At 39.2% G+C, this 15,792-nt stretch overlaps 1 protein-coding gene across 1 annotated transcript in view; it reads right to left on the bottom strand.

Annotated features, from left to right (window-relative positions):
* LOC118415111 (plexin-A1-like) overlaps window positions 1-15,792 on the bottom strand; it is a gene marked incomplete in the record, with an annotated part of 97,707 nt that overhangs the window by 66,584 nt on the left and 15,331 nt on the right. The window contains 1 exon segment of the mRNA XM_035819472.1: window positions 14,538-14,659.

The following is a 15,792-nucleotide window of genomic DNA, read 5'->3' as shown; positions in this document are numbered from 1 at the left end:
AATATGCCTTGTGCTAAATGGCAAATTATTTTTCTGGATGTTCTCCACATATCAGGGAGTCAAATAAATCCACTTACTATGACTTGGGTAGAGAAACAGGTATCAGAGTATATAAAATGTCAATTTGGACCAGTGACCTATCTGACCTGACCTGGACCTCCTTATGCCCCAAGAAAAACAACAAGGAAGCATGCATGTAGAACTCATTAGACACGGTGATATCAGCTCATTTGATCTCAACAAAAACAGCTGGGTGTTTGCCTTGCTGTCCCTCAAGGATTTCCCTGTCATCACTCCTGTAAGCCTCCAACAAAATTATCCACCAAACTGTCTCTATTTCTGCTAAATTTACTAAATAAACCTGTAGAAAACTGAAGCCAAAACACACGCTGGAGGCCTCAGAAACAGGGCTCAAATGCTACATCCCTTCTGGTTGGTCAAAGATACAAGCATCCTGATTGGCAGACTCTGCCAAATTTACCATTTCACAGTAGTCAGTTTGAATTTCCCGCCGGAATTAAACCTGAAGCCACCATCGTGGCTTCTCGTGTCCTATGGGAAAGCCATGATAGTGGCTTCTCGTGCTGAGAGGGTTAATATCTAGAATGACAAGGAAAAAATCGATAGGAAATTGCAGGTACAAGCATCACTATGCACATGTGCTGCACTAATACATAATTTGTCGTAAAATTTGAAATTTCATTGGTGTGCATGCTTTTTAAATACAATTTATCAAGATGAGAATATGGTTTGTTCGTTCTAGTAGCAAATTACAATGCAAAAGTTATTACATCTGGATTATAACTTTATAGAAACGTAAACCAATACTTCTTCACTTTCCAAACATTTGTCAGGCACCCAATGTGTTGAGAGGCGTTCAAGGTTCAAGACAAGTTTATTGATACATGGCAGTGTTTATGACGCAAATCAATTTATGATTAGCTGCAGACTACTGGGGCAACAAGCTTCAATAATCTAAAGACAACCATACATAGATCAGACAGGCAAGTCATAACATCAAAGCAGCCTTGGGAACTAGGGTAATACTAATACAGAAAATGGGCAGGTCCCTAAAATACTAGTAGCTACAAAACATCCACTAAGGATTACAAATAAACCATGATAAAGCAATTGTTGGGAATGAACAGTTCTTGGTGGAAGTCAATGTGCAGATGTTGGCACATTGGCACAACAAATCTGTAGTATGCTTATGGCACACAATTAGACAGATTAGCCGAAGAGGCTCAGTGGGTATCACTCCACCGTAAGGGAAAGTAATGTTAAGTGCCTTTCCTAAGGGCACAACGTCGGGGCAGGGTATCAAACTTGGGATCTTTAGATTCCGAGCAGAACGCTCTACTGGTTACACCACACTAGCATCAATGTGAATCGTTGGAAATGTACTGGTAATGTGCAAAAGTCATTCATTCAGCCTAAAGCTGCACTGAATTTGTCAATGTGAAGAGCTGGTGACGTTGAACATGACAACCAATTACTTAGCACCAAGGACAGTTACCTGATTCATCACACCCTTAGTGCTGCCTTCATCTTTAAAACTCAAACCCAATTATTTAATCCAACTACTCAAAATAACAGAGGACAGTAAGAGGCAAACACAAATACCCTCTGCATATTTGGAATCCCCCATATGAAACCCAAGGCATCCAGCCTTAGTACCTGTAACTCTCAAAGTAGCATTATGAATGCTACAAAGATGTTTCTTCTCTAAAGGATTGTATCCTACAACACAAAAATCTAGAATTAACTAGTTAACTAATTGAGGAATTCTGACTTTTGTGACGATACTTGCAGACAAATTGGCAATTCTTCAGTCTGCAGACTGCCGGTAATTAGTTTGGATTCAAAAGAGCCAGGAATCCTGATGAAACAAACCAACATGATGCATGACTCTGAACAGGACGGTGAACATTCATTGATTCATTTTTCACCGGCCTTCTTTTTAAATCTAATTGTGAATACGTTGAATATGTCTGGGATATTTGAGAAGAAGAAAAAACTCCATTAATTTTCATCAAAATGTTCATTTAGACTTTTAGATTAAAAATCATACATGTCTACTAATCTAGCCATTCAAAGCTACATGTATAGTGGACATTCCCATTAAAATCCCTTCTTACAATTTCGGACCAAAACATGCAATGCTGAGCCACAATGCAGTGTGAAATGAGTCCAGATCAATGGTAACCTCTAGCTAATTCTATTCTAATTGAAACCCTGTGCTTGTCTCTCTGGCAACAAGCATCTAGACTGCCAATCTTTCCAGGCTCTGCAGAGCTCATTACCATCACGAGTACAGCCTAGTACCTGCCTCTTGAGTATGGCTTGAAAGGGCCTCTTAAATCCCCAGCTTTGATGTCAAGTTGCCTTCCTCTTGTCACATCTGTTCATATCCATTGCCCCACAACAAATCCATCCATTTCCCCACAACAAAGATAAAACCGATCAAGACCAATGAATATTTCAAACACGGGAAATGGGATGAAATGCTTCAATGTCAAAGTATGTTGCAACGGATAGTCCCACTATTACTCTTGACCTGCATCTTAAAATATTCACCTTATGCACCTTTTAAGGCGGCTATATGACTACATGAGACGTTATAGAAAAAATTCACAAAATTTGCTGATTTCTCTTAATTTATCTTACTGTAATTGTAATTGTAATCTAACGTTCACGAGCCAAAGCTTTAACACATTTGATTGAGCCACAGGAAATTGAAGCTCAACTGTGACACCTTTTTGCAAGAACAGGAATATGTCACGATAAGAAGGATGATCCTGTATAACAGACTCTACTTACCCATCAACAAGACTGCATTCAACTCTAGCCCTGCACAACATCAACTCATTTGCTTGCTACCAATGTAAAAACCATGGGGAGAGAAAGAGCACTTCTTTCACCTGCAGGAGATTGCTTCTCCGCGCACAACCAGACTGATGGATTTGTGGGTGTTACTTGCTCCCATTGAAAATCCTCTCAAGACTAGATTGAAAGACATTTAATCATGGCCCCAAACCATCAGCTGACATTCAGAGTCACAGGCAGGGATTGGGCAGGAAGTTAGACCTACTGTCTCCCTTGGATATCAGGCCTGTAGCTGCATGATAAACAGCTTAGCCTTCTCAGAGCTGCTCTTGGGCAGCTGCCTGGGAATTGTCTGGCAAAACATTGGCCAAACACGACTAATCATTTCAGTGCATAGCACAATTAACTGTACAAGTTTCTGTTCTGTAACTTTTCTGAAATGTAATTTACCCTTTCAGTGCATGGCAGAATTTTAATGTGCAAGTTCATGTTTTATAACTTTTCTGAAATGTAATTTACCCTTTCAGTGCATAGCACGCACAATCAACTGTACAACGTTTCTGTTCTGTAGCTTTTCTTACATGTATACCCTAAATTTTCCCAACATCTGCTAATGATGTGCAGTGCTATTACTCTACTTGGCTAATGAACACATCTAATCCTTTATCAATTTCTCAAACCAGTGTGTGCTATGTAGGTATCTCACATCAATTACATACCAAAATGTGACTAGCATAAGCCACAATATAAGAGGTACTGTAAGTAAAAATGCCTCATTCCCTTAAGCACTTAATCAGTTATAGACACTACACCAGTGTTTCTTTCCATAACTACTATGACTACATGTAGCTACAGTAACTGTAACTTGTTAGAGCATATTACAAAACATTTTGAATTTTTTTTGTATTCCTTTCTCATCAAAATAAGATACAGTACAGGGTACTTGAACACCGAAGTGTGCAATTGAATGCTTTGAAAAACAATTTAAGGAAAGTTCAATTTCAGCCACTTCTATATGATACTAAATGCTTAAGAGTACTCAAACCACTTTTAGACCATATTTGTTACTACTTGGCAGACCTGAAATGCCAGGCTGTATTGGGTGAAAAGGGTTATTAACTCAATATGATGCACCACTGAGCCAGCGAAACATCTCAACTTTCTGCCGAGTGGTGTGTAATTTTCCAACAAACTGAAGGAGGCATTCTGACATTCACATACGGTTGTAGAATGCAACAAAATACAGCTTGCTAGATTACTGCTAGAGATAGTGATTTTCGATTTTTGATTTCTGTATGAATTTTTGGAAAAGCCATATCTGAACATAGGTTGAAAGTGAGCTCATGTGCTATGACTTATTCATGATGCAATTACCACAAATTGGGCTGCTTAGCAAGAAATTGGCTAATATGACCTAATTGGCTGACAACTCAATATCACAACTATTAACCTCATGTGAATAGGAGAGTTACTAGTGACATGGATAGCATGGAAAATTGCATCAATACAGACTTGACAACTGGCAGGATTCCATAGTGTTAACAAGTCTATATATCCTGGTACTGGTAAGCTTATAATGCTACCAGCTCCAAATGCAGGAAAATTCAATGTCTATGGTACAATATGTCATCAATAAGTCCCTAATGCAAGCAAAGCACATAAGAGTACATGTACCTTAAGATCTTTTGAACTTCAGTTGATATCAACCAATTTTTGTCCATATTTATTCACGTTCCTGCAGCTGGATATCCCCATAATATTCCTACCATGCTCTATGTTACATTCATAGTCATACTCAAATCATACTCAGTTTTGTTAATCACCTTGGTGGAAGTAAAAAAAGGGACCAGTGAGAAATTTGAGATCCAATCACAACCCGCATCGTAAGAAGAATGTCAGTCAGTCACGACCGAGATAGATACATTATGATCATGTTTCCCGTCAACACAGGTAAGCTTGCATTTTTACATACCACAACCTGTCATCATGTTGCAATATGTCTTTTAAGATGCATACCATTTTTAGTCTGCTTGATCTTTTGGGGGAGCTTTCTTCTAGGAACCGCCCCAAACCCAAATCACAGTCATGGATTTCTCCCACCAGGTCTTTAGCATGTACTTGATGGCTCAGACTTCAGGTTAATGTATCAGACCAGGGGCTCTTCTGGGACACCAGCCAAAGGCCACTCCATTTCTTCTACTGCAGGCATTCTTAACACTACGACTTTTGGCTTCAGCCTTACATGTGACGTTTTGACATCAATTTGCCCCTCTAGGAAAGTTTTGCTGCCAGAGGTCAAACAAGGCCCCTGAAAGACAAGGACTCAGGTGGACAGTAATTCTCTCCATATTCAATAAGGGAAATTTTTATCTGACATCAGTAGACACTACGTCCTTAAGACATACATCTCTTTTATAAATAATATAAGATTTGGATTTCCCTCTTTCCCCAGAGACAAATGTTAAGAAATATCCCCCATCTACTTGGTACAAATGTACTTATCTCCCTCAAGTGGGAATGGGTTAAGCCCAGTGCTGATGTCACTCCACAGTTGCCTCCTGACCTCTGGCCTCCCATCCTCCTGTGAACCCACCTTGGGACAAGACTCTTCAACAGTTGGTTTTACTTTACAGTAGCTGGCAGAGATTCAAGAGGTGGAAGTAACAATTGTACGCCTGAGGAAAATCTAATTTTGCACGCAGCTACACTTTCACAAGGTATTTTGCCTGTGGATCAATTTCCATAAGACAAAATCAGGAACTATGCTAAAAATCCTGCTTGAATGTCAAAAAGCATCTAACATTGAAGATTCAAGGTGTAATCCATATCAAAGCTTACTCTAACAGTGTTGAGATTGGTTTGTTGCACAAATGAGAGCCATTTCCTTCTAGACTATTTGGGCCTAGTACATGTAGATAGAGGGAAAATTCTATTATTCTCCTGCAGTCCAATACCTCATTCTGCTCTACCTTAAAAAGGTATTCTGCTGGCAGTGACTTCTATCTGCCTTTGAACAGTGTGCAGCAAAGCGTACAAAATCAATTAACTTTCCTCAAATCTATATGAACATCTTATCAGAATGTTTGTGAAAACAATATCATATTACAGGTCAAGGTTATGGTCTCCTGGGTTTAAAAAGGTATGAAATGTGTCAATACCCATCCTATAGGGACATTTGTCAACACCCACACAGCATACCCTGACATTCGCCAACACTACAATCTACATTCCTAGTTTGGATTTCAATTAAGATACATTCAGTTGTAACTGTGCATTATAATCAGTCTGTCAGTGCAAAGTCAGCCTACACTCATTTGGCTCATTTACCCCCAATGTGACCCTCATGATGCCTCTTTGAACTTGTACCACCAAGTTCACTAACATGACCTGTTTGTAAAGAGAATCAAAGTCAACCCTCAGGTCCAGCTGCTTGGGCACACTGCCAAGGTTGGACAAGTCCACTAGCCCTATTGTCCAGGCCACTTTCCATTGAGTGCTATTTTGATATGTTAACTTTTTACAGTCATGACATCAAACAATGGTCAACATAGAAAAGTAGACACAATGATAAGAATTCTATTCTTGGAAGTGAAAATGCATATAACAGTGACATTTGGATTTTGGGCAAGCGAAAAATTGGTTCGGGCAAGTAATTTTTTTTTACATGCTTGCTCGATAGTACAAATGAATTTAACTTTAAGAAAACGTGTCCAACCCTGACTGCCTGGAGATGACCTGCACAGCCTCCCCCTGTCTCATTGATCTCTCCCCAGCCCTGGAGACTTGGCTGGAAGTACCATTCATCACTTCTCTGTGGGCTGGGGCAGGTCAGCCTTTCCTCTGGTGGCTGTGGTTATTATCCAGGAAGCCCTGCAGCTCCATATATTTCCTCATATCGCCCCAGGCTCTCTAAATGGGCACGCTGCACTCTGGCAGGATTGGGCCGTGTACACGGCACCGTCATGATTGGATGCAGTTTGCCTTGACAGCCAGCGATACAAAGTTGCCGTAACTGCCCGGCTGGGTTCTGCTAATAACAGTACTTCAAAGCGAGGAGGATACGAGCTAGCCATCCATTCTGGAGACATTTTCCAATATTGCCTGCTACTTGCGGCTGAGAATAATGATTTCATATGTGGGACTGGCCATAGTTAGAGATAGATGGCTGGCATAACATATTAAGTATTGTATGTGAAGGGTTTCAATGTATGTTCCAGTACCCTTCATTATATGGTGTCAGAGTTATCCTTGAACGGCGATATTTGCCTTTGATACAACATATCTCCAACGAAAATCAGACTTTTATACAGAAGCAGGCATGGTAGAATATTGAAATAACACTTGTAGCACAAATGATAGAGAAGTTAATATGGCATGTGGAAATTATTTTCTCTTTCAGTTTCAAGGCATCAACAATTTGACAGCATAATTATATTAGAACTGCATTATGCTTATCAACATCTTTCCAACTATTGATTACACAAACCCCTGAGGAGAATTTAATTAAGACCAAACAGGTTTGCATTACTTGGATAAGGATACAAAGTATACAAGTATACTTAACATAAAAGCTGGTTAACCTTATATGGAGTCTGTCATTTGTAGACTAAAACTGCCTTGTGTGAATTAATAGAGGCACATTTAGTTTGAAGAAATGAATTGCTTTTCCAGGGCAGGCGCACATGACTTGTAGTTTGTACATTGTACAATGAAGAATTTTTACCAAGAAATGATTAGGGACAACTTAGAATCAAATAGAGAAGGTACATTGTAATAAATCCTTCCAAATTCAATATTCTATCTCCTGATTTCCTAGACCCAATTGATTTGGCTTTATTCCCAGTTCAATCTGTTCTCCTCACATCCCGCATACCCTCCCCACACACCATCATCACACATCATCCTACCTCTGGTCCAGTCTCTTATTAAAGAGATAGCAGGGCTCCTCTGGTCTTGTGAGTGTAATATTTCACCTGTCAAGTGCTGCAACTTGAATCTGCAGACTTATAAACTGCTGTACTCAACTTTGACATGCATATATATCCCAAAAATCTCATTCATTACAATGTCAAGGTATCCTGTAAGATCAGAGCCTAGTGGTCATGAGACATAGAACTGACAAACATGAAAGCAGGAAGACTAGGTACATTTGTGCATGTACAGCAGAGGTCTAACTATCTAAAACATGCCACATTTAAGTTTTGAAATTCCTTACAAAAATTATGAATAAGAACATCATACTTCTATACCAGGATGTTACTAAAAGATTAAAACACAATTTAATAGACAATAAAATAAGCCTACACCATGTCCAAAGATGTACCATACATCATACATACATACATACATACATTATCAACACTATATGCAAACAGAAGTCATTCAAAAAATATTTTTAAAAATTAGTGATTTGCACTTTCCAGTCACCCCAAACTTTATACGGTAGTGAATTCAATGTGATTCAAACTTGAATTAGTAAAAGTCTGGTACTGTATCAACTAGGGGTGGGTACCGGTACCCACCCCTAGTATCAACATTTATCATTCAATAATCCAGTGGCAGCTTACTGAAGTTCAAGGCTCCTAAAAGGCATTGCTGCTGTCAGCACATACTGGGAAGTCAAAACTTCAATTTTGCAAGTCCAAATCCTAATATAAATTTACCCACAACTTTACTGCCAGTATCACAGTCAGATAAAGTTTAGAACCAATAGACCGCTGCATATTACTGTCAATCATCTTGAGTTACATTTAATTTGTTTTTATAGAGCGTAAGGCATATTGAATAGCCCCTAGGCACATTTCGGGCATACATAAATCATTACCTAATATCCTGGTACTTCAGTAATCTAGCACACAAGGGTAGTTTGATTTTGTATCATGGGACAAAGTCTACACACTTGTCCTTCACTTCTTTCTGCTAAGCTCAGCATATCTGATTTTCATGATAGCTTTAGCATATCTTTATATTTAGCTTCTGTAAATGCAAAGAGTAAGAAATGGTTTATCGAAGTTTGTTTGCAGCATGTCCATTGATGAAAGCTGACTGGAGCCAAGACAGGAACCAGGAATTCTCCTGACCAGCTTCTTTATCTAATTTGCATTGAGCTTGAACAGATTTCCTCCATGGATAGAAGCCAGCCTGTAGTTTCCAATAGGATGTTATTGGATTCTCCATCCACAATCAACTTTAATGTTCCAATAACCTACGCACTCCCCATTCCCACGCTTCTACCATAATGAAGACACATCGGTGCTCTTCCCTTTCAGGGCTTCTCTCAAAGCCTGACAACTGCTGTATATTGTGAAGGTGACACCAATTCTGGCTTCATATTCGCTAGGATGTGCCATAAAAAGTGACAAGGAGATATGTATTGTTTTAGATTGGCTAGGTCCGTAACCCTTTCCAATATCTTGCTGGTGACAGATAGGCTTGGGACCTGGGTAAGGCGGGCACCATCTGGTCAAGGTCAAAGTGAGCTCAGACAGGACAGCAAGTTGGCTACACCAACCTCACACTTGGATAGCCAGATGTCACCAGCAACACTTCAACTGGGAAAGGGAAGGATCAAACCAAGAATTTTAAGGTCATTTGGATAAGATGAAACTGCAAAAACAACAATGTTATAATGAGTGCAAAAAGGTTAACTAAATTTGACTAAATGCTTCAGACTGCAGAATTTCATTATCTTGTTTCATCGATATTCAAGAGGGTCTTCATGTGTGACCTTCATCAACTGCGTCAATATTGAACGGTTCCCCTTTCTGAAACCTTGCTTAACATTGGTTCAGAAACTTTCATCCAATTAGTTTCTCCCTGGTTGCTGAACGTTTGTATGACAATGAGGAAACTTCTCCTGAAGGTCCACATGACCTTGGGGGGGAAATCTATATCCTCTCCTCTTCTTCTGAATACCAAAAGAAGCAAAGCAATAATCCCATTTCCACAGAATTAAGTATCACCATGGAGACCACAATTATTAGATGATGAAAGTTAATGGTATCTGGTCTTGCACAGAGGTCTAACCTCCAAAAAGGCAATACAGTAAAGCCAGTTAATTGCACAATGGATCAACGCACACTTCTGTTAACTGCACGGAATCCCCAAATCCCAAACTGGTGTGGTCCAGCTAAAATGATTTAATTAGCATTATTGCACCAGTCGGATAATAATTGCACGAAATTCACTGGCAAATAGGCCGTGCAATTAAGCAGCTTCTACTGTAGAACTATTAGAAGGTGCGGCTCAGATAACATGCTGGCATCCTGACCTTCACATTATCATGGTGAGACTGAAACTAGAATTCTTTACTGACAAAATCATGAAGTGGTATGTACTTATATTGATTATCCTGTCATTGGTAACATCCTGCAATAATTTTTTTCTCCTGCTTTTCTGGAGATACACTTGTATTGTATTGATCTTTTGGTTTCTTTCCATCTCGGATTTCTGATCAGCCTTGACATAGGGGCGGAAGTGGCATAAATATTCAGAAGGGCTTAGTTCTCCAGATTGAGCATCTGAGCCCTTGTGTGGGGGAGTCATATATATAATTTTCAGTCCATCAGATGTGGACTAAAACAGTGCAACTTTTTATTGACAGCCTGATCACATAAGGTTTAAGCACAAATGCAGGTACTGTGTACAGTAATCAAAATGAGCATGGAAACGGGCCTATAACTTATCTCCATTTCTCAGGTAACAAGCACTAAACTTGAGGTCAAATAATCTTACCTTAAACTCATGACCAATAAAATGACTATTTTCCCATTTTAATCTAAGTTATCTTCAAAATTAGTTTTCAGGTGGAAGAACATCTTTTACAATGCACCATATCTAGCCCCAGCTTTTCATCTTCTCTCCTCCAATGTTGTAAAGTAGAGCCTACCTTTTTGCAGTAAAAAAACTATACTCTTTACAAGGCCATCTTGACTTAGATAAACCCGCAAAATCGGCAAAGCAAATAACTCTCCCAGCTCCATCCGTGCAGCAATAAAGTAGCAAGATTACAGAAATCCTGTCACATACGAGATTATGGTTTCAGGTGAAAATGCAGTAATTTTATCTCTTCAATGCACTAAGCCAGGCCTCCAGGTCTGCCAAAGGGCAGCACACACTACATGCTGTCCCATTTTGATAGTAATCTTCCAATAAGCAAGGTTGGTTACTTCACAATGCACAAGGTAACGTGGACTCAAATGGAATCTGGGCCCTGAATCACAGATAGGAGGAATCTTGGCAGGCAGACTTCGGGTCGCCTGGGATATTCTCCTCTAGTCACGTAGTACGAGACCTCCATTTACTGGGATGTCACAGAAGCAATTTGCCAGATCATGGCATCAAGCTATGGGGGAACCTGGTATTCCATAACTATTATGATAGAAACCCTTTCTGTGGTCCATTTGAGGACAGAGGAGTCGCAGGGTAGTTTCTGAAGCGCAGATCTTGCCACTTTGTTTTTTTTTTCCTTTGACAAGACGACAAATCAATACTTGAACACAAGATAGTACTGATTGGTCAATATGATCCTACGAGTTACTGTTGACGATTACATTGTATTATCTGTTATGTGATACCTAAAATACTCTATGTTTCCGATAATACAGCATAAAGTTGATCAATTTAAACATAATTGTATTGATAGAAACTGTCTCCAAAAGACTCTTAAAAACCGTTCCATAAATTCTTGGGATGTAGACGTAGTTGTCTGCTGTACAAAACATAATTGCTTTGAATAACAGCAATCCACTGAACTGTTGCACATTTCCACCTCAACATTGGCAGTTCAATGATTTCCAAGTTGTCCAATTTCATCCTCCAATACCCACATTCTTCAGATATTCTGACTTGGCTGACACAGATGCATCATCAACCTATACATAAAGAAGCAATACAACCCAAGCAAACGAAACCTAGTCAGTTTATGTAACAGTAGTCTCTATTCCCAAGCACACTTGCCCAACAGGTTGTCAACTAATTGACTTTGTCAACTTGTCATTGTCACCATACCAGGTCTTGTGCAGAGATTTCATAAGAAACCCGAAAATCTTGATACAACAAAGTGCTTCTGACAGGTACTGACTCAAAGACAAGTCTGATTTATTCATGGCGCACCTTCCCGCTTCATGGTTCAATTCTTCAGGCGTGTGACTGCCCCAACCTTGTACACATAAATCTGCTTCTCCATAAAGTACCTATACATCTGAAGGCCATAGCACATTGGCAAGGGATCTGGTCACTTTAGTCTTAGCATGTAAAATATGACTTGACTACATGCAAAAGTCTGAGCATATGTTCTGCTTTTACCGCCACAATAAAGACAGCCATCTCCTTGAGATGGACAATAAGGCGAGGACGGATATTTGTGAGCACTTAGAGTCAATGCAGTAAATCAGCACTGGTTTCAGTCATCTCAGTGTTTCTAGGAAACGATTTACCTGGTACGTGATCTCAATAATGGTCATGGTGGGATGCTGAGACCTTGTGAGGGTTTTACCAAGTAATTCCAAAGCCATACACAAAGTTTCCAAAGACTCATAATGTACAGTCTAGTACATGCATTGGCCAAAGTCCCCTTGACTCATAATGTACAGTCTAGTATATGCATTGGCATTCTGGGTCATACATATTGCTTTCAGTACAGAGATAGCAGACCTATGGCCACCTGCTAGCATTTGCACAAATGGAAAAACATACTGGAACATAAGAAGACAATGCCATAATCAAAATGGAAAGGATAGCAAAAGTATACATGTAGTGGGATTCTTTTTGTTTCATTCTAATCATACAGTATGTATCTAATATGTTTTACTACCTAGTAAGTCCATTACAAATTATCAGGCATTGAAGTCACTGATTCATCAATAGTTGCCAAGTTACATAGTTTATGCAGAACTTTCACAAAAACTGTGGATCTACGATTATGTACCGGTAGTGCAAAAAAAAAAAACACCTCATGCTGCCTATACATATATCTCTTACAGAAGACTGTTATCTATGGCTATTAAATTGCAAATATCTGTTGCAACATTTTGAAGTCTATAATTTTATCTATCACTCAAAGCAGTCGGGGGACAAGCAATATGTCTTGAAAGGGAATACAAACCTTTGCTATTCCCTTGAATCTTAAGATTGCACCATCATGCTGACCTTGCTGTTTGAAATCCAGCCTACACATACGTTTGTACCCTGCGGCAACCTTTTAAAACTGCAGCATGACTTTCTATCGCTGACTCACATCTGCAAACCGCCAAGTTTCAAAGATGCCGTATCTCCAGGAAACACTCCGTTATCCCCAGCTTATCGAAACTGCACAGATCAGAGAACCGCTTATGTCTCCATGGATAACTACACATACCACAATGCTCATACCGTGGGAATTGGCACTTACCCTTGGTTTTCATTAGCTGTAAAAAAAGAAATGACCCATTTATTTCTCCAGCAATGCCAAGAACATTTAAGTCTACTACTTGTTGCATGTTTATTGACAATTTGCAAGTCCTAGAGGGGGTGAACATATTTGGCAGCAGGCCTGGTCTGAAGTTGCCTGGGGAGGCGGATATTTCTGTTTCTCCTGTCTCTGGCCATTACCCTAAATATACCACAGGGTGATCATTATAAACACTGTGTCCAATGGCTATGTCTTTCAATAAAGTAGCCAAATCACATAGTGCACTTGGAAAAAGCTTGCTTTCCGAGAAAACGAAGGGGGATGTACAAGTATTACTATCATTTCCCTTCTCTCATACTGAAGGTTTCCTTTCCCATAAATGTTTTTAAAACCACAAGACTACAGTGCTCTAAGAGCCGCCTGACACAGATAGGATGGACCACCTGATATTGTTTGAACCCAGGGACAGAACCTCTCAACACCACCACTCCAGTGAGTGCAGGGTATGCTGGCTTTCTATGGAAGACTCTTGAACCCTTTTTGTTAGTAAACATTTCAAACTTAGGGAGGGCAAACACCTGGCACACCAGCTACTTCAGCAACTACTCCCCCCAAGACAAAATACCGTTGGGAATAGAAATGTCTAACTACTCTTCCATAGCCTGGACACTGTTTAAAATTTCATGGCCTGAATTTAACTTGGGAGGTTTGTATATATATCATATATTGCTGTTTCAACACAAACATCATAGATTTGCTTGAGTCTACAGGTCTAGTGACCCTATGTATGTTTTTCTGTATTTTCATGGGATATTTGTTATGATGACTTGACCACTCATTGTGAGAGAGATATAGTGACAGGTATGTAAGATGTTGATTACACACAAACTTTGACAAAGGAGATGTTTTGGTTTCAGTGAGCAGTCGCTCAAGTTCTTACATGAATGGTATGTCATGACCATAAAAATAGCAGGTAAATGGTACCCGGTATCTATATCCCAACAAACCTTAGAGTTCAAATTGTCAATGACACTCACCAGGGCAGTGCATGAATCTAGTTGTTTTATGAAGGAAGTCTGACATTTACTCATTGGCCATACAACCTTTATTGCTTGTTTATGGAAACCCTACCTCCTTACAGTATGGGAGATAATATTAATACATGTTGCTATAAACAAATGGGAAACAAATGCATGATGAAACTTACCTTCTGAGCACAAATTTACTATAAATCTCACACATGTGAATAATACAAAATGCACACATGTACAAAAAATGATTCATGTGACAAAACCAAAAGAGGTACTAGAAACTTTCTCACCTGAAGATTCCTATCCTAACTGCTAAGTCTCCTGAGCGTGGGCCCCTGAGTGCAGACTTCCTCCTTTCAAACTTGACCAAGGAAAGTCTGGACTGGATATAGGAGGAACACACTTCTGGGATCTGTACAAGGAAGGAAAGATTATAATTGTTAAAAGTTGCACTGACACATGTAGGGGTAATGTGGTTCTGTTTGCCCAAAGTATGTCCCCACCCAAATGATCAAATATCATTCTACAGGAAATGATGTCATGGCCACAACACCTACTCATGCAGAAACTCCTGACATGTTATCATTATAATCATTTACAAGGTCAATATTGCAAATCATGCAAGTGCTCTTTCACTTTTACTTTGTCAACAACTATAGCAAAGCCTCAAATTCTGCCATGTTGATAATTACAAAGAATTGTTCACCTATCATGCTGATTGTGATTATGATTAGTGGGTAATCTCATTTGAACAGTTTTTATCCTTCCCCGGAAACAATTCTAAACACAACTGGAAAAAATCATGTTTAAACGTGCCCCTTCAGTAACTGTGCAAAAAGAAGAAGTGAAACTTAATGACTAACACAGATAAAAGACCAGAAGAACCACATTGTTTTCTAACAATACACATCTATACCGTATACGTGACATCATGAAACTGAAAGACAAAGTTTACATTTGTGGTGTTTAGAAATCTGAGCTATTGGGCTGTTAAGGGAGGAGTATGTCTGCCTCAACAAGCAGAAAATACTTTAGGCATAACACATTTCATTTCTGTAGTCTGGCTATATCATGCAGTGCTATGTCCTCTTGAAAGAATGTATGAGGGACTTTATACTTATGCACCAACCATGCTGGTATATCCCAAGGCAAAGAGGTCATAAAAAGCTATGAATGAATAAAAACTTGGTAATTCATCTTAAATGGGTTTATCCATTCTTCTCTTCTTGGGGGAATTGTAGCTTGTTATTTGCAATACATGTACTATAATAGAACAAGTAGATTGGGCTAGAAAAAAAAATATGGTGGAGTTTTTATTTCCATATCAACAATCATTATATAGAAATGTTCACACTGCTTTCTCTTCATCATGTAGTAGTCATCGTCGTCATCACCTTTCGACTTTTGACACCATTCAAATTTTCATAACAACCTAAATAAATACTGAAATACAAGCCCTTTCTACCAGCAAAATACAAGTTTAATCAATAAGCAAGAAACTACAGCATAGACCATGCCTCTACATTACACCATCATTACCAGGTG

This window comes from Branchiostoma floridae, chromosome 5, assembly GCF_000003815.2.
Source record: "Branchiostoma floridae strain S238N-H82 chromosome 5, Bfl_VNyyK, whole genome shotgun sequence".
Classification (NCBI taxonomy): Eukaryota; Metazoa; Chordata; class Leptocardii; order Amphioxiformes; family Branchiostomatidae; genus Branchiostoma; species Branchiostoma floridae.
The sequence above is the reverse complement of the archived record's forward strand: the minus strand, read 5'-3'. Positions and strand labels throughout refer to the sequence as shown.